Source organism: Sorex araneus, chromosome 6, assembly GCF_027595985.1.
Source record: "Sorex araneus isolate mSorAra2 chromosome 6, mSorAra2.pri, whole genome shotgun sequence".
Classification (NCBI taxonomy): domain Eukaryota; kingdom Metazoa; phylum Chordata; class Mammalia; order Eulipotyphla; family Soricidae; genus Sorex; species Sorex araneus.
In genome coordinates this window covers 44,670,773-44,689,432 of record NC_073307.1, presented here as the reverse complement: position 1 = coordinate 44,689,432, position 18,660 = coordinate 44,670,773, and positions in this window count along the sequence as shown.

Below are 18,660 nucleotides of genomic sequence, written 5' to 3'. Positions count from 1 at the left end.
TTTTTTTGTGACAAGACAGATGCAGAACCTGAGACTCAGTTGGGGTGACAGATGGCAAAAAATAGCCACAAAATTCAAATGCACACCCCTCTGCAGTGCTTCACTACTCCTCTGGACAAGAATCCCATCCTTCCATGGGATTAAGCGGGGTTGCCACAGGACTCCCTTAGACTAAGGGGGCATTGATACACCTGCCAAAACCAGAGGCTCAAGAAGGACTTGAACACAAGTCAGTCCTCTTGCTGCTGGGATTCTGAGGCTGCATTGTACCAAGCCCGGAGTAGCCCATTGAGAGACAACAGGCCATGTGGACAGAGAGGGATCCAGCCAGATAAGCAAAGCCATTACAGACCAGTGGATTGATGAACAGCTTTGCTGACCTCCAACACAGGAACAAGAAATCAATATTGTTTAAATTCACTACATTGTGGATTGGTACTTATACAACAGTCAATTAACAAGGGATCAAGTGGTAAGTTGTAACTTCCTTGAAGGTTTTCAAGTTAGCCATTAACTTTCCAAGAAAAAGACTTAGGGGTGTCCTGTGCTTTGGTTTTTAGAAAACCGTCACTGAAGGAGAAAGGACCAGGGTGAAAATCAATCATGAGAGACTATAGGTTGTTTTTCAAATAGGGAGTGAACAATAAGGTCGAAATACAGGAAACTACGATTAAGTTGCTTTGACCAACTTACAGAAGTCATAGGACACACACAAAATGTGCACAATTATACTATTTCAACATAATTATTGATTATTGTTCTAATTACAAAGATTTTATTCATGCACACGTGTGTTTTTTCAATTATCAAGATGAAAATAATGGGGCTGGAGCAATAGCACAGTGGGTAGGACATTTGCCTTGCACATGGCTGACCCAGGTTCGATTCCCAGCATCCCATATGGTCCCCTGAGCACTGCCAGGAGTAATTCCTGAATGCAGAGCCAGGAATAACCCCTGTGCATCACCAGGTATGACCCCAAAAGCAATAAACAAAACAAAATAAAAATGATAATAATAAAGGCGACAATAATAAATGCATCTATATTGAGTGCTTACATACCCCCATAAATGTCTGTATGATAATGTCACATAGATTGACATTCTCCTTTTATACTTATAACATCCGATAAGGTATACGTATAAGAGGATTTTATTCTTTCATCCATTTTACAGATGAGCAAAATGAGTTTTAGAAACATTTGGTCCCTGGGTTACCTAACTTTAGTGTCTTGGGAAATGCCTTTGTTTTTGACATCAACTGATTACTATTTTGGGGGCGGGCAATAATCACTGTAATCAATAGGTCTATATCTATAAAACTGCTCAAAGGAGACATGAATTTGGTTTTTGGTTTTATTTTTATCATGTTCAACTTCTCTTTTTAGAAAAAAATTTATTGAATCACTGTGAGAGCCATCCTCCAGAATTTGATATGTGGGTAGGTGGAATGTGGCTATCAAAGAGATCCAAGTAGAAGTCGTGAATAATCCTTTCCATTGCCCTTCTGGAAGATGTGATAGATCCATCAGGATATCGGAGGGCAGTCATCTTGGTCTTGTAGTTGGTGAAGGACAGGTAAGTGTTGCGAATACTTTTCCCAGCTTCTGACACATCAGCCAACACTGCTGCTCTTCTCTCTTTAAGGTCTTTCTTTATCGTTTCTCTGCACAGCTTTGTGAGCAGGACGTTAGCTTGTGGTTGCCTGAGGCTAGTGCCAAACCACATTGGTGAATGAGCTCGAGAGTGTCCAAACACAGGCGTCTGTTTGTGGCTTTCCCACTCTCAGCATTCTTCATGCAGTCATGGAGGTGCTTAACCAGTCGATCGTATTCCTCATCGATGTTGTCAACAACAGCATCTTCCCACGTTGCCGCAATAGTGCCAAAGAGTTCCCAGTTGGTGAGAACTCTTTGAGAGAACTCATTCTGGGAGTTCTCTTCTTAAACTTAAACTTTGCAGGCCTTTCTCCCCTCTCAGGGAAGTAGAATTTTGCATGAAGGAGACAGTGGTCCGATCCCGTTTGGAGTTTGGGGACAACAGCAACATCAGTCAGGCAAAACCTTCCATTGAATATGATGTGGTCAATTTCATTGTGGAACTGTCCACCAGGAGACTCCCACATCCAGCATTTATATTTGGCCTTCTGGAATTGAGTTACCATGGATGCTCTTGGTCGACATGATGAACTCAGACAGACTCTCACCCTGTTCATTCCATTCTAGGCCATGGGTCCCAATGTGGAGTTCTTTAGGCGACCTTCTCTGTCCTATCTTGGCATTGAAATCACTGACAATGATCTTGTAGAAGGTGTGGTCATCTTTATAAAAGTTCTCCAGCTCCATGTAGAACTTCTCCAGCTCAATGTAGAACATCATAGTTGGATATTGGTGTGAAGATGACGAAGATAAAAACTGCAGGCAGTGAGCCACATCTACTCAAGCATGATCGTCCAATTCATGTTGTTAGGCATTCAAATGAATCAATGCTTATGGCCAAGTTTGTGTTGACAAGGACACCAACACCACTGACACCTCTGTTGTCGCATGTTCCGAGGAACAGTTCTTCTCCAGTGTCGAAAATGGCATGATGTGATTGATGCATTCTCGTTTTAGTCAGACCAATGATGTCGTACTTGATCTTCTGCGCTTGCACCATGAGGTCCTCAATGGAAGCTTCCAACGCCAGCGTCAATGCATTGAAAGTACAGACAATCATTTTAGTCTTTATTTGTTGAGGCAATCTATTTCATCCCTGAAATTTTATCAGCCTCTCCTTGCTCATCTTTCTTAACACTACTGTACTGGGAGCTCTTTCGATGTCAGGCAGATGAGGCCCATTGTTTTTACTGTTTTTGGCATGTTGCATATGCCACGAGTAGCTTGTCAGGCTCTGCCATGCAGGCAGGGTACTCTCAGTAGCTAGTCAGACTGTCCAAGAAGGATGGAAGCTTTTAGGGCGGCCTCCTACCACCCTTACAGGTGTCCCCATAGTCCACACCATATTTGAACCACATCAAATATGGTGCAAAAATTATGGAAAATGGGTATTAAGTGCCTTATGGTATGTCGGAAAGTGGCCTGGATTGTGGCAGTGGCTAGGTTGTTCCCAATGTCCTCCTTTCTGAAATCCGACACACCATTTCGTCAGTTAAGATGCATACAGCACCCCATCCAGACAAAGCCAGACCTGAAGAATCTGCTGCCAGTATGTGTCAATACACTGGCTCAGCTCTTCACATGCTACCTGTCTGTATGCAAGTTTCTGTCCCAATGGAAAATTAGCAGGACCGTTCTGTTGTACAAAAAGGGAGACATCCATAACATCGACAACTATTGCCCAATCTGCCTGTTGTCCGTCCTCTACAAGTTGTTCACTTGAGTCATCCTGAATAGAATAGGCAGAACACTAGACAAAGGAAAACCACATGTGCAAGCTGGGTTCAGAAAAGGATTCAGAACGATCGACCATATCCATACAGTGACCAAACTCATTGAAGTTTCACGAGAGTTCAAGATGCCGCTCTGTCTAACATTCATCGATTTAAAGAAGGCCTTTGATTCTGTTGAGACTGAAGTGGCCATTGAAGTCCTAGCCAAACAGGGCATTCAAACTCAGTACATCAAGATCCTCCTCGAGCTGTATTACGGATTCACCACCAGGATCTCACCATTCTATAAGGAAGTTTTCATTGACGTAAAGAGAGGGGTTCAGCAGGGTGATACCATTTCACTGAAACTCTTCAGTGCTACTCTCGAGAACATCATGCGACTACTGGAATGGGAAGGAATGGGAGTGAAGATAGACGGTTGGCAACTACACCACCTCTGCTTTGCTGATGACATTGTTCCCATAACACCAAACATTAGCTAAGCGACACAAATCTGGCCGATTTCGACTGCGAGTGTGGAAAGGTCAGACTGCAGCTGAATATCACCAAAACAATGTTCATGAAAAACAAACTAGTCCCTGACGTTCCATTTGCTCTCAATGGAACAAACATCTCCAAATACAGCAGCTATGTGTACCTGGGTCGAGAACTCAACATGAGGAACGACTTGGTGCCAGAACTGCTCAGGAGGAAGAGAGCAGCGTGGAACGCCTTCAAGAGCGTCAAAGAAGTGGTTAAGCGAACAAAGAACTCTGGGCACATCTTTTCGACTCCACTGTTCTTCCTGCACTAACATACACCTCAGAGACCTGGGCCCTACACAAACAGGATGAGAATGCTATTCGGGTATCCCAAAGAGGAATCAAAAGAGCTATGCTTGGAGTATCACATTTCACTCAAGTGAGAGAAGGAATCCAGAGTTCAGACCTCTATCAATGGAAAAGAATCAGGGACGCTGTCTCGTTTGCCAAGGCATCAAAAATCAGATGGGCTGGACACATAATGCGATCAGAGACAACCGCTGGACTGGAGCAGTTTCCGACTGGATTCCACGGGATGTCAAAAGACCCCGTGGCCGCCCATCTATGAGATGGTTAGACTTTTTCGTCAAAACCCTGAATGAACGGTTTGAGGCTCTTTGTGTTCCTGGAGCGAGCAGATGCCATTTGGCTACACTAGCACGAGACAGGAACGAATGGAGATGTTACTGGTGCCTGCTGGAGCAAATCGAAGATCAACGGGATGACAACTGATACAAGTGATACTGTTAGATCCTTACAAAGCTGGTCATGATTAGCTCTCAATCGTACCACGTTTTAACCCCCACCCTCCATCAATGTACATTTCTCAGCACCAGTGTCCCCAGGTTCTCTCCAATCACCTCCTAGCCCCCAGCCTGCCTCTATGGCAGGTGCTTTTCTTCTGCCTCTATCTCCGTGTCTGTCTCTGCCTCTGTTTTTCTCTATCTCTTTCTCTCTATTTATTCTCTCTCTCACCTTTTGGGCATTGTGGTTTGCAATAGTGATACTAAAAGGATATAAAGAATATCCCTTTATGTAGTTCTAACACTCAGTTCTTATCCAGCGTGATCATTCCCTGTTGGATAACTTTGAGTTGTCCTTCCTCCTCACACAGGGAGCTGAGGTTTATTGAGTTACTCCCGTACCAGTGCCCCTGAGACACACCCAACTCCATTAAGCTCTAATAATCCTATATTGTTCTTCTCTTTCCTTATGTCATTTGTATGGTTTAGCAATGTCCTTTTTGTATAGACACAGGAAGACAGTTGATGCTATGCTTTTGTAACATGGGAGTTAATTAACTCCAAATTATATTTACTCCTGGACATCCATCATATTTACCTGACTAAAAACTCAATTTCCCTTACTTCCTAACACCTGCAAAAGGAGGGTCCTGATGAAGGGCCTAGATGGACCCAGGGCAAGCTATTAGCTACCCTGGCAGCTAAAGACGACAAGCTAAGCACCATAAGTATAGTAAGTTAAGAGCATCGTCATGGGACAAACTGCCATGACCCAAAACTAAGTAACTGAACAAGGTCCCTGCAGGAGTTAGGAAAGACTAACCTGGCCTGAGGACTGGAGTCTGGGATACGTAGTGAGATGTGTCCAGGAAGAGCCAACCCTTAAGCTTAATATATCTCTCACTGTGTTTATACAAAATGACTAGAAATATTAGAAGAAGTAAATTAACTATGATTATTTAAATGGATTACTAGTGAGAAAAGGATAAAACAATATACCCTAAATGGAATCCAGCCCTTGAGTGGATCTCCTAGTAATCTGAGTGCTGAATCCTCAGAGGAGATTTTGTCCTTGAGTTACTCTCCTAGAATTCCTCTGAAGGAGTGGCTTTACCTCTGTTTGTTGTTCAACCCCACCTTTGTGTACCCCACCCTTCATGATTTCTATATAACTATGCTATAAAGGGAAAGAGGGAGATAATGAAGTGAGAACTTGAAGTCGACGAGGAGACTAGGATGATGGAACTATGGTGACTGGGACTATGACCAAAATTACGACTACGATTGTGCTGTAAGGGGAGAGATCGGACTATGTTGGAGGAGGGGAAAGAAATAAACTTACTACCAACAAGCCTGGGGCCCAATCCTTGTTTCTCCATTCCCCCGTCCTTTGTCCATCCACCGCCATCAGTCTGCCAGGGGAATGGCTCTCGGCCACCAAACTCTGGAGTCCTGAATGGCCCCCTGACGCCTTTCTTTTGAAACTCACAATTCCCAGCTATTATTGTCATACTGGCCTTTTCTCTATCTTACCTACCCTCAGCCCCGCCCACACTGTGGTTGATTCCAACCATCGACCAGTCAGTCCTCCTAGCCCCTATTTTCCCTGGCCATGGACATCAGTCTCTTGCCCCCACGCCTGGATGTCTTCCCCGGGGCCTCTCGGAGGGGGTGGGCTTCAGTTTCCCTTCCCGTTCCAAGCAGAGCTCCCGAGGCCAAAGACCTTCAGAGCCTAGCCACAGCCATGCTCAAGGCCCCTCTCCACATTTTTGAGAAATTCAACAATCAACGGGGTGATGATGATGATGATGATGATGATGATGATGATGATGATGATGATGATGATGATGATGATCTTTAAGCTCACTGGTTCTGTCTTTGACTGTTGTCATTCCCCTTTGGAGGGAACCTACTGAATTTTTCATTTCATCTACCAAATTTTTTATTAGTAACACTTCTATTTGTAGCTCTCTTATTTCTGCTCTCATTTCTTCCTGTAGTTTATTGGCTGACCATCCCACTGTTTCTTTCATATCCTCCTGTATTTAACTGGATGTCCATTCCACTGCTTTGTGCTCCTTGAACATCCTCACCATTTCATCTCTGAATTCTTTATCAGAAAGATAGTGGGTATTCCCTGTTGAGGCTTCTTCATCCACTTCTCACGATGGGAATCTGCACGGTTTGCCCATGTTTCTGTAGTATTATGGAGGTGGGTTCTCCGAATTCATGATCGGTGTCCCCATCTCAGGCAAGGGAGGACTCTGGATGAGCTCGTCAATGGTAGTCTCCTCTTTCCCCTTTCACCTTCCTCTTTGGTGCTCCTGTGTGACTTATGTGGGGTCTCTAGCGCAGCTTCAGGGAACATGTTCTTTTAGATTAGGTTTGTACAGATTCTTGTGCTCACAATTAATTTGGTGAGTTTGGGGAGTATTTTCATTGCTAAAGGCTAGTGGACTATTGACCTAATGTGGTTAGGGTAGCTAGGTTGCCCTCCCTCATAAGAGGTCATGGAGGCTGAAATATGAGTCCAGTGCACTATGAAAAGAGAAATTAACTGGTGGGCATTCACCCGGGAGGCCACAGGCCCCACCCCGCCGCTCCTACCTGTGGGGGAGGGGCCCTGCGTTCGTGCCAACCCGGATTACAATACTATTTCTAGCTCACTTCTAAACTGCAGGAGTGCTTATTTGGATACCTTAGCTGAGGAGAGGTCTTTCAGTTCACTGTTGCTGCTTGCCCAGCACGCCGCCTCAAGTTCACTTTTAAAACTTATTTTAGTCATGTGATTGGCAATACTATGAGTGGTAGAGTTTCATGCATACAGAGTTCTAAACTCCACACGCTCCAATCACTGCAGCGCTTCCCTCCCCCAGATCAGGGTCCCCTCAACTTCTGGTCTCACCTGCCCAGGTTCCTTAGAATTTAGCATGGCAGTGATGAGAAGTCATTCTTACCCACGCCCGCCAGAGGGCAGCAGCAGGCAGAGTTTGCTTCTGAAGTCTGTCTTCTGAGGCCTTTGCTTCCTCTAGGCTCTGAATTTTTCACTGCAATCTTGATTTCTGGTTAGTTTTGCTGTAATCACTGTCACTGTGTCACTGTCATCCCATTGCTCATCTATTTGCTCGAGCGGGCACCAGTAACGTCTCCATTGTGAGACTTATTGTTACTGTTTTTGGCATGTCGAATACGCCATGGGTAGCTTGCCAGGCTCTGCCATGCGGGCGAGATACTCTCGATAGCTTGCCAGGCTCTCCGAGAGGGACGGAGGAACATACAATGGTAAAATAGATGTTGTAAGGCTCCTTCTGCTACAGATCAACCTCAATTCTTTGCTCTCCAGAGACAGAGATTTCTGAAAGTCCAGAGCTCTGGGTGAGGTTTTCAGTGGGGAGGGCTTTGTGCCTGAACCCAGAGTAGGAAGCCTAGGACAAGTCTCACCCTGGCCTCTGGAAAGAAATCTGATCAGGGGTTTGAAAGAGGAGGCCTCAGTTTACCCTCACCAGCTGCTGTGAGCAGTCCTGCTTTTGGCTGGCCCATTCTACACTTCTGGCTCCCTGCAAATTCCGGGGTTTTTTTCTGATAAATAAGAGTTAGATTGTTCATCATCCTGCCCCAGAGCTCAGACCCACAGCGAGACTAAGATAACGGACAACCCGTGAGGCAGATGGCCAGACAGACTCCAAGCAGTCCCACCGCCCTGTTGGTTCCCTGCATTCCCAGTGACACAAAGACCCGGTTTGCCTATAAAAATCTCTCGGAAAGAGCCATAGCGAACTTAGTCCTTATACTATGTTCCTCCCCACTTGGGGAGCTCCTTGTCTTTTTCCTTCTACTTTCCAATAAACTTTTCTACTTTCTCACTCTAAGTGTGAGCATCCTTATTATTCAATATTTTCATTCTTGAAAATATTAAAGAGAGGGGCTGGAGTGATAGCACAGCTGGTGGGGCGTTTGCCTTGCACGCGGCCGACCCGGGTTCGAATCCCAGCATCCCATATGGTCCCCTGAGCACGGCCAGGGGTAATTCCTGAGTGCAGAGCCAGGAGTAACCCCTGTGCTTAGCTGGGTGTGACCCAAAAAGCAAAAAAAAAAAAAAAAAATTAAAGAGCAGCACACAGAGCTGTGCCGCTACCGCTTTGGCCCTTTCGTCTTTACTGGTGGTTTCTGTGCCTTCCCACAACAGGCCTGAGGCTCTGCTGCTAAACTCCAAATCACCCATCCAGTCCAGCTGTGGGAGAGCAAGTGAGGAGGGAGGAACCAGATTATTAAAGTCTCCTGTTGGTGCCTTATGCTGATTGGACAAACCCTCAGTTCCTTGGAGCCACCTCAGTCTGGGGTGACCAAGAGGTGAGGGATATCCTACATAGTGGGGGGTGGGCGGTCATTTCCTGGTGATGTAGGCAGGTAGATAGGGAAAGGCCCTTGGCAATGAAAATTGAGATTTAACAGAGTCTCTGGGAAGGAGACTTAAGACTTGCAGATTCAAGAAAACAAAAGACCTGGAGGAAACCATCAGCCAGACCCTGAGGATAACAGACCCCTCCCCAGGAAGTTCCCCAAAGAAGGCCATCACCACTCCCAAACCTCCCTGGTAACCTTAGCAGCTAACTTTTACCTGGAAAGAAACCCTATGTGGGGGCAGGTTGAAGAAACCCTATAAAGAAACCCTTGAACAAAGGAAGCGCGCGCATATGCTGCCTGAGCCCATGTGCTACTTGTGCCCACATGGCCAAACTGTGTTGCCCGAGCACATGTGGCACCCGCATCTCCCCTCTTGAGATGTGTACTTTCATACTTTTGTGTGTAAAGCTCGGTTAAGTGTAGGGGCTCTCTCCACCCTTGGAGAAGCCCGCGTTCTCTCTTAAGCGCGTTATTCTTACTATTCTCTCTCCCACTTATTCCTTCCTCCTTCCCTCAGAAACCTCTAAATAAAATCTATTTACTTCACTGCTTGTCTACTCCTGAAATTCTTTTCCGCGAGCGAGACAAGAACCCAGTAACCCTGGGTCCCGGGTGGTAGAGGCAGCTGGGGAGAAAGTGACCATCTTTCTCCTCCCTGCTTCACGTAAGTCACCCGTGGGGCCCACCGACATCACTGGGATCTCAGCTACTTCTCCTGGGGCAGTCAGAGAGAGCACCTTACTATGAGGGGCCAGGGAGAGTGTTGCTGCTACCACCCCCCCAAGTCACCCACCCTTCCCGCCTCCCCCTGCCACACTGCCTTACTGACTCTGTGCCTGTTGCATCAAGCTGCTTCTGCAGTCTCGGTGACTGTGTTTTTGTTTTGTCACATTGGTTATTTTTCTTCCTGGACTTTGTTGCTTTCGACCTTGTCTCAAATTTTACCATTCTAAATTTTCCCAGCAACCTTTGCTGCCCCTTTTCTCTCAACTGGTGGCTTCTGTGTTCCTTCCACTGTTGGAGGAAGACAGAGGGGTTTTTCTGGTGCTGAATACTGAAGTTGCGGTACAGGTAAAGAGACACTGAAGACCCCGCGGATAACGCTTACACTCATTAGCCTGCATCTGCTATCACATCTCGGCAGCCCTGAGTGCTCTCCCCCTCTCCAGTTCCATTTCAACTTTCTTGGGCGGGCTCTTGGGTCTGCACCCGGCTGAGCAGGGTCCTCTAGGGCACAGGGCATGCAGGTGGTGCCACCTACTGGAAAGCCAGGTGCATGGCCTAAGATGTGAGTGGCTCTTGTACAGCAGAAGCAATTTATACATATCTATCTCTCTATCTTACTAAGGCACAGTGATGCTCAAAATTGTGCATAATGGAGTTTCAGTTACACAACATTCCAACACCGATTCTACCAGCAGTACCAATTTCCCTCAACCAATGTTCCTAGGTTCCTTCCTACCCCCCAGCCTGCCTCTTTATGCGCACATTTAAAATTTTTTTGGTTCTTGTAGTTTGGGTTTCAGGCTTGCGCTGCTGAGGCTCTGGGGTTTAGACGTATACCACCACCACACTCAGGCGCCCCGCCCGCTGCTCTGTTACCTCCTGTCCACCTCTTCTCACCACCCCCCTAGATATTGTTTTCCTTCCCGGTCCTCATTTCTATAATCTAGGATCCAGAATGAGACTGGAATGATAGCACATCGGGTAGGGCATTTGCCTTGCACATGGCTGACCTGGGCTCGATTCCTCCATCCCTCTTGGAGAGCCTGGCAAGCTACCGAGAGTATCCTGCCCCCACGGCAAAGCCTGGCAAGCTACCCATGGCATATTTGATATGCCAAAAACAGTAACAACAAGTCTCACAATGGAGATGTTACTGGTGCCGGCTTGAGCAAATTGATGAAAAACGGGATGACAGTGCTACAGGGTCCAGGGTAATTTAGGCATCCTTCCAGTGCTCTTTCTTTCAATAAACAGTCATTGCGGGCTGGAACGATAGTAAGGCAGGTAGGGTGTTTGCCTTGCATGCGGCCAACCCGGGTTCTATTCCCAGCATTCCATATCACCCGAGCACCACCAGGAGTAATTCCTGAGTGCAGAACCAGGAGTAACCCCTATGCATCACCGGGTGTGACTCCCAAAAGAATAAACAAAAACAAAACCAAAAAAAAACAACCGACTTCGCTCTGACTCAATCATCTCACGCTTGGTAAATTCTTTCACCACCTGTGGCTTGGACCCCACGAGGCCTGGGTTCTAGCGCCTCCGTCAAACCCTTCATACAGTGTCTCCGTTTGTTGAAATGAGTTTTCTGATTGCTTGAAAGCCTCCGGGCTCCATAAACTCCCCGCTCCTGAGACAGGCTGCTGGGCTTTCATGGAGCCTTTCGACCAAGCTGGATGCAGCCTTGGAAATGTTTCCGACTTTCAGCCCCTTCCTTTGTCTCCTAGATCTGTTAACCCATCCAGACCTCTTGCTTTATGCCTGCGGCTCAGGTGTCAGCGGAAACCTGTGGGTTGATGCTTTTCCGGGACACCTTTGTAATGCTGAATTTTAAGAAATATATTTTGTTGTTCAGGGGAACAATAAAGGCTTATTTCTTACATAAATTTGGTCTTTGACCACAGTTCTTTGCTCAGGCTCGCTAAAGCTGGGTGATTTTCAAAGGGTTGAGAGTGATGGTGGTTATTGTTATGCTAATGAAGACAGCTTGGAAAATACCTGTGCTGGGGCTGGTCGTCAGGGAAACCAAGGAGAATAGACTGAATGTTCCTCAGACTGGGGGGATGGGAGGAGCATGGAGAGTTCAGTTCCCGGTGGCCAGTGATTTAATCAACTAGGTCTAAGTTAAGAAATCCTGTTAAGCAGCTGGAGTGATAGCACAGCGGGTAGGGGCGTTTGCCTTGCATGCAGCCGACCCGGGTTCGATTCCCAGCATCCCATATGGTCCCCTGAGCACTGTCAGTAGTGATTCCTGAGTACAGAGCCAGGAGTAACCCCTGTGCATTGCCGGGTGTGACCCCAAAAAAGCAAAAAAAAAAAAAAAAAAAAAGAAATCCTGTTAAAAACCCCAAACAGGAGAGGCTTGAGCTCCAGGCCAGTGAACTTGAAGCCTGGGGAGAATGAGGTACCTGCAAGGGACAGGGAAGATCCACACCTGCCCTCATACCTGTCTGATGTGTCATCTCTGTCTGGTTCTTAGTTGTACTCTTCGTTCTAATTAAGTAACTAAGATATTGCTCCAGGTTCAAGAACCCTCAGCAAGAACCACTGCCACCGAGTTTCAGAAATGGTCCATGGGGTGAGACCAAAGGGCTGTAAGGACTGAGGCTTCTGGGTAATCCCATCAGACTCAAGACACTTGTCTTGAATGAGGCCGACCCAGGTTCAATGCCTGGCACAACGCATGGTCCCCAAGGCCTGCTAGGAGTGATGGCCATGGTGAGCCGCCCTTCTCACCCCTCTGGGTGCAGACCTCTTCCGTTTGTCCTTCTGGTGAGTGTGGTGCTCTTACATGTGTTCTTCATTTCCTTTAAAAAAATACATATATATAAATTTAAAAATCTTTCTTTTGAATAAAATTTTAGCTTAAATTTAGTTTAATTTTACTTAGAAGACAGCATTTCAAAGTATGTTTATTAGAGATCTTATTTGTGAATAGCTTCTTTAAAAACTCTTTTTTCCCCTTTATAATAACATATGACTTCTTTATATATCTTCTTTATATATCTTAGATACATAGATAGGCATATGATTGTTTTCAAATATTTTTCTTTGTCAAATATGTGATCAGAGATGCACATTTCCAGTTTAGGGCAGATATGTGCACTTTGCTTATAGGGCCACTTGATTAAGTTTGTATGTTGATGATAGACCTCTGAGGTATTAAGGTGCTTAGGGCACATGACATGTACCCACACATAGATTTGATTTCAGGTACTACAGGGTCCCCTGAGCATCTGTGGGAGCAACCTCCATGGGCCTGTCACAGCTGAGGTTCAGGTTCAGTCATTGGCACTGCAGCGCCTGAGTAACTTCTGAGTTAGAACTTTAGGCTGAACCAGTGACCCAAAGGGGAGGAGAATCTATGAGACCCAAATTTAGCAACCAAGTTTAAAAAGACGCCTGTCAAGATGGCAGGCTGCAGGTAGGAGGACAGGAGAGGGACCCTGTAAACACTGGTGGAGGAAAGCTGGCGTTAGTGGTGATGTCAGTGTGATGTAGGCAGGTAGACAGGGCAAGGCCTTTGGCAATGAAACTTAGGTCAGCAGAACTTCTGGGAGAAAAATCCTAAGACTGATCCACCCTGTGGATACAGAAAACAGAACTGATAAGACCTTCTGTGGACCATGAGAAGGTTGTACCCCTCCCCACGAAGTTCCTCAAACCCTCGGACCTCTCCCTTAATCTGATCAAAATGTGATTCAGCCCTGAGAAGACTCCAGAACTTCCAGATCAAGATAACCCTGGAAGAGCCTATAAAAGACACTTTGAACAAAGGAACCATATGGGATGCTGGGAATCGAACCCAGGTCCACCGTGTGCAAGCCAAATGCCCTACCCACTGTGCTATCACTCCAGCCCCGCCCTTGGAGAAGCCCATGTTCTCTCTTGAGTGTGTTTCTCTCTCTCTCTCTCTCTCTTTCTCTCTCTCTCTCTCCAGTCACACCTTAAAAAACCCTCCAAATAAAACCCATTTATTTCACTGCTTGCCTACTCCTAAAATTCCTTTCTGTAAGGCGAGATAAGAATCCAGTAACCCTGGGTCCCGGGTGGCAGAGGCGGTTGGGGAGAAAGTGACCGTTTTTCTCCTCCTCCCGGCTTCACTATAAGCCACCCATGGGGCCCAACAACATCAGATGAACCCCACAGGTGGCTTATGTAAAATAGGGAGGAGAAGATGGTCACTTTCTCCCAATCTGCCTCTGCCACCTGGGATCCAGGGTTAATGGGTTCTTGTCTCTCCTCACAGTAAAGAATTTCAAGAGTAGATGAGCAGTAAAGTGAAACACTTTGTTTGGAGGTTTTTGAACGGGAGGAGGGAGAGAAAAGTGGGAGAGAGAGAGAGTAATGTGCTGGGCTTCTACGAGGGCAGAGAGCCCCCACATACATCCCAGCATTAGACATGGAAGCATGAAAATACTCATCTCAAGAGGGGAGATGCGGGCAACACGTGTGCTCGGGTGCCACTTGTGCTTGGCCACATGGGCACAAGCAACACATGGGCTCAGGCAGCATATGTATGCCCTCCCTTTGCTCAAGGTGGCTTTTAGAGGTTTTTTTTCCAACTTGCCCCCAAAGAGAACTCAACCTAGGTAAAAGTCCATTGCTAAGGGGATTACCAAGGTCAGTAGGGTTGGGAGTGGTGATGATCTTCTTTGAAATTCCTTTTCTGGTCTTTTGTTCCTGCTGGAGCTTTCTGGTAAGGGGGCTGGTCCAGCCTTCTCTGGGTCTGTTGCTGGCCAGGTGAAAGTCTTATCAGGCCTCAGTTCCTGTTTTCTGCAAGGTTGACTTTTTTTTTTTTTTTTGCTTTTTGGGGTCACACCTGGCGATGCACAGCATTTAGTCCTGGTTCTGCACTCAGGAATTACCCCTGGTGGTGCTTAGGAGACCATATGGGATGCTGGGAATTGAACCCGGGTTGGCCACGTGCAAGACAAACGCCCTACCCACTGTGCTATTGCTCCAGCCCCTGGAAGGTTGGCTTTTGCAATATCAAGTCTATCCCTTCCCAGGAGATTTACTGCCATTGCCTTGGGAGGGGCCTTCCCTATCTACCTGCCTGCCTACATCAGCGGCAGCATTGTGGTTGGTACTTTGTATGTTTGAAACCCAACTATGAATAACATTACAAATAATGGCCCTTTAATTAATTATAAAGAATCCCCAATATGGCTCCTGAGTTGTTCCCTCCCCCAAACATGTTAAATCTAACGTTCCTTGTTACTTTTATTTTGATTCAGATTTCTATTTTATATATTAGAGTTCACCCTTGTAGAACACATTTCAAATGCTCAGACCTACTAACACTTGGATTTTTTTATTACTATGGAGCCAACTCATAGTATCAATAGCACTGTAGCACTGTCCTCCTGTTGTTCATCAATTTGCTTGAGGGGGCACCAGTAACGTCTCTATTGTGAGACTTGCTGTTACTGTTTTTTGCATTTTGAATATGCCATGGGTAGCTAGCCAGACTCTGCCGTGCGGGTGGGATACTCTCGGTAGGTTGCCGGGCTCTCCGAGAGGGACAAAGGAATCGAACCCGAGTCGGCCGCATGCAAGGCAAACACCCTACCTGCTGTGCTATTGCTCCTATATAATTGGTAATGTTTTTAATCAACAACAAGCTATTGATAATTATATTTCATGTGAGTCATTGATTATGTAGGGATTTTGAACTAGTAGTTATCAGGGTCTCTAATCCCAAGTTGTCATCAGCTAATTGTACATAAAAATCAATGCTACAAACTTTAAGGGCTGGAGCAAGAGCACAGCGGGTAGGGTGTTTGCCTTGCATGCAGCCTGGCCGACCCGGGTTCGATTCCTCTTTCCCTCTCGGAGAGCCCGGCAAGCTACTGAGAGTATCCCGCCCGCACGGCAGAGCCTGTCAAGCTACCCATGGCATATTTGATATGCCAAAACCAGTAACAACAAGTCTCACAATGGAGATGTTACTGGTGCCCACTTGAGCAAATTGATGAACAACAGGACGACAGTGCCACAGTGCTGCAGGAACTTTAAAGCGCTATGTGTAAAAGAAAGCTTTAGAAGAAGGCAGAGGAAATCGACTTGTTATTTTAAACCTTTTTCTTTCAGCTTTGGCCTGTAAACAAGCCCGAGAGACTGGACTGCACGTGGTTCCCCACAGATGTGCTTCTTGGAGACTCCCTCCCCGTGGCCTTTGCCCTGGCTCCCAGCCCGAGGGCTGTTCTCCTTGTATGTTTCACATTAACTTTATCACAAAGTTTTATAAGGAACAGACTATCATCTCCTAGGGACTCATTAAACCACTGACGCCAGTCAGGCTGTCTCAAGAAGGACTCCTGCCTCCCCCAAGCCAATTTCCATTATTTATTCTAATTTATTTTTCCAGTTAGCCCTATATCAGACTGTAACCTGGAGGTAAGACATGTTTTAGGGTGACAAGTCCACCATCTTCTCCTACTGCTGGGGCTGGAAGAAGCCTGTTTATCACCCAAGCCTAACCCTCCTCTCTCAAGCGGTTGGTGTTTGAAGAGTGAGCACCTGGAATGAGAGCCAATATTGTCACTGTAGTGAATGAGTGGAGTGCAGCTGAGCTAGGTGGTGACAGGAGTGGACAGCATTGTGACTGCCCACTTCTCAGGTCTTGAACACAAGGCCTTGATGGTGGAATTTTGTCTCGAGGATAGTAGGTGGACAGGCTTGAAAGCATTTAGGTAGTAGAACCTGAGGAGAAAGAGAGAGAGCGAGAGAGACAGAGACAGAGACAGAGACAGAGAGACAGAGAGAGAGAGACAGAGAAGAGATGTGCCTGCTAGAGATGAATGGGGTGGGGAGGGAAACTGGGGACACTGGTAAGGAAAAATGTACACTGGTGAAGGGTGGGTCTTAGACCATTATAGGACTGAAACCCAAACTTGAAAATAAATAAATACACAAAATGGAAAAAAACAAAAGAAGTGGTCAGAGGGTAACACTGTAGCACTGTTGTCCCGTTGTTCATCGATTTGCTTGAGTGGGCACCAGTAACGTCTCCATTGTGAGACTTGTTGTTACTGTTTTTGGCATATGAAATATGCCCCGGGTAGCTTACCAGGCTCTGCCGTGCAGGCGGGATACTCTCGGTAGCTTCCCGGGCTCTCCAAGAGGGAAGGAGGAATCAAACCCGGGTCAGCCACGTGCAAGGCAAATGCCCTACCCCCTGTGCTGGCTGGGCTTGTCAGAGGGTAATTAAAAAAAAACTGTTGCAATAAAAGAGCCAGTGCTGGGGCATTGCTACAGGACTGTGATGGAATTTTGGGTGCGGGAGTGGTAGAAGGGCACACCCCCTGAGCTCAGGGCTTATTCAGTGTTCAGGGATCACTCCTGGCTGGATCCAGGGGACCACATGGGTTGCCAGGGCTCAAACCCTTATCCTCCTCATGCAAGGTAAGCTCCCTAGTTCCTATACTATCCCTCTGGCCTCATGTAATGGCTTTTTATTTTTTTAAAGATGTGTAGAGAGCATTTAAGGACGCCAATTAGTTGGGAGCTGGTTAACATAAATGAACTTTACCCTAGCCATAAGAAACTGGCCACCTGGAAAAATAACATGAAGAGGAGAGTCTACAGATAGAAAATGCTAATTTCCATCTGTGGGCGTCAGTGATTTTTTTTTCCCTCATTTCAAAACTCTTTTTATGTAGGTGTAAAAAGCATCTTTCTTTTGTGGGTGTCAGTGATAACAGCTTCCTTATTATGAAATAGTAATTTTACTATTTTGACGATGTCTCAATTTACATGTAAGAAATTCTCGAGGCTTGAACAGACAGTGGCACTTGTCAGCGAAGGAAAGATGGTTCCAATCTACGAAGATGAAACAGGACAAGTCAATGGCAGGAAATTATGCTGAACAAATGTTAACTTGTGAAAAGTTTGTTAGTTGTTTTTTTTTTTTGTAGCTGGAGCATCTTCTCTGAGAGAGCAGCCGAGAACTGTCTCTTCAGATCTGTGCCAAGTAGGGAAAAGCTACCTTACTCTCCCACTGCTCACGAAAGACCTCAAAGGTCAGCAGTACTTCAGAAAGTGAGGCAAGAATGGGGGTAAGGAGGACACAGCATTTTCAGACACGTTGATTGTGTAGCCAGCGAGCATGGCTCCATCTCGTTCCTCACATGCGTCTATCTGAGAGTCTCTCATTCTCCCTTGCTCTTATCCTACCTCCCAATCTTAAGAGATGCTCTTGAACACTATGTGTTTGATGTGAAGTCAGTCTAGTCATGGATGGAGAGGGGAAGAGCAAGCAACAGATCCCCCTGAGAATTCTTCTGGAGTTGACATGTCCCAGAACTCCTTTTGCCCAGAGAAAGTCCTCCGAAAAGAGGACTTTTTACTGATGCTTCTCAGACTCCTTCCCACAGAACTATTTTTCCCAATTTTCTGCTGTCTTACTTTCCTCCTGGCTCTATAGAAACCACTAACCTTGGCCTTAGAGCAGGATGATCTGAAGGGACCACAAATCAGCCATCTTCTCAGATTGCTAGCATCTGAAAGAAAAACAGAGGTTTTTCTTCCATCAAGGTTTGAATATTGGCCTTTAAGTGTTGAGCACCCAAACTTGGGTCAGTAGTAATTAGATGAAATAATACTAGTGACATCAGTAACAGGGATGAATCAAAGATTCAACATGCAAATAGAATGAAGACGCCCTCACAATACCTATGGGAAGGGTATAGATTCAACAAACTTTTGATAGAAACTGTCAAATATTTTACTGTAATTGTCTACATTTCATTTATGTCTTTGCCATTTTTAACGGTGTCAGTATTGTCCACTGACCAGCCTCCCTTATCGTTGATAGTGACTTCTGACTTTATTCATATCTGTGTATCGTATTATTGCCTAGGATTTGTTAA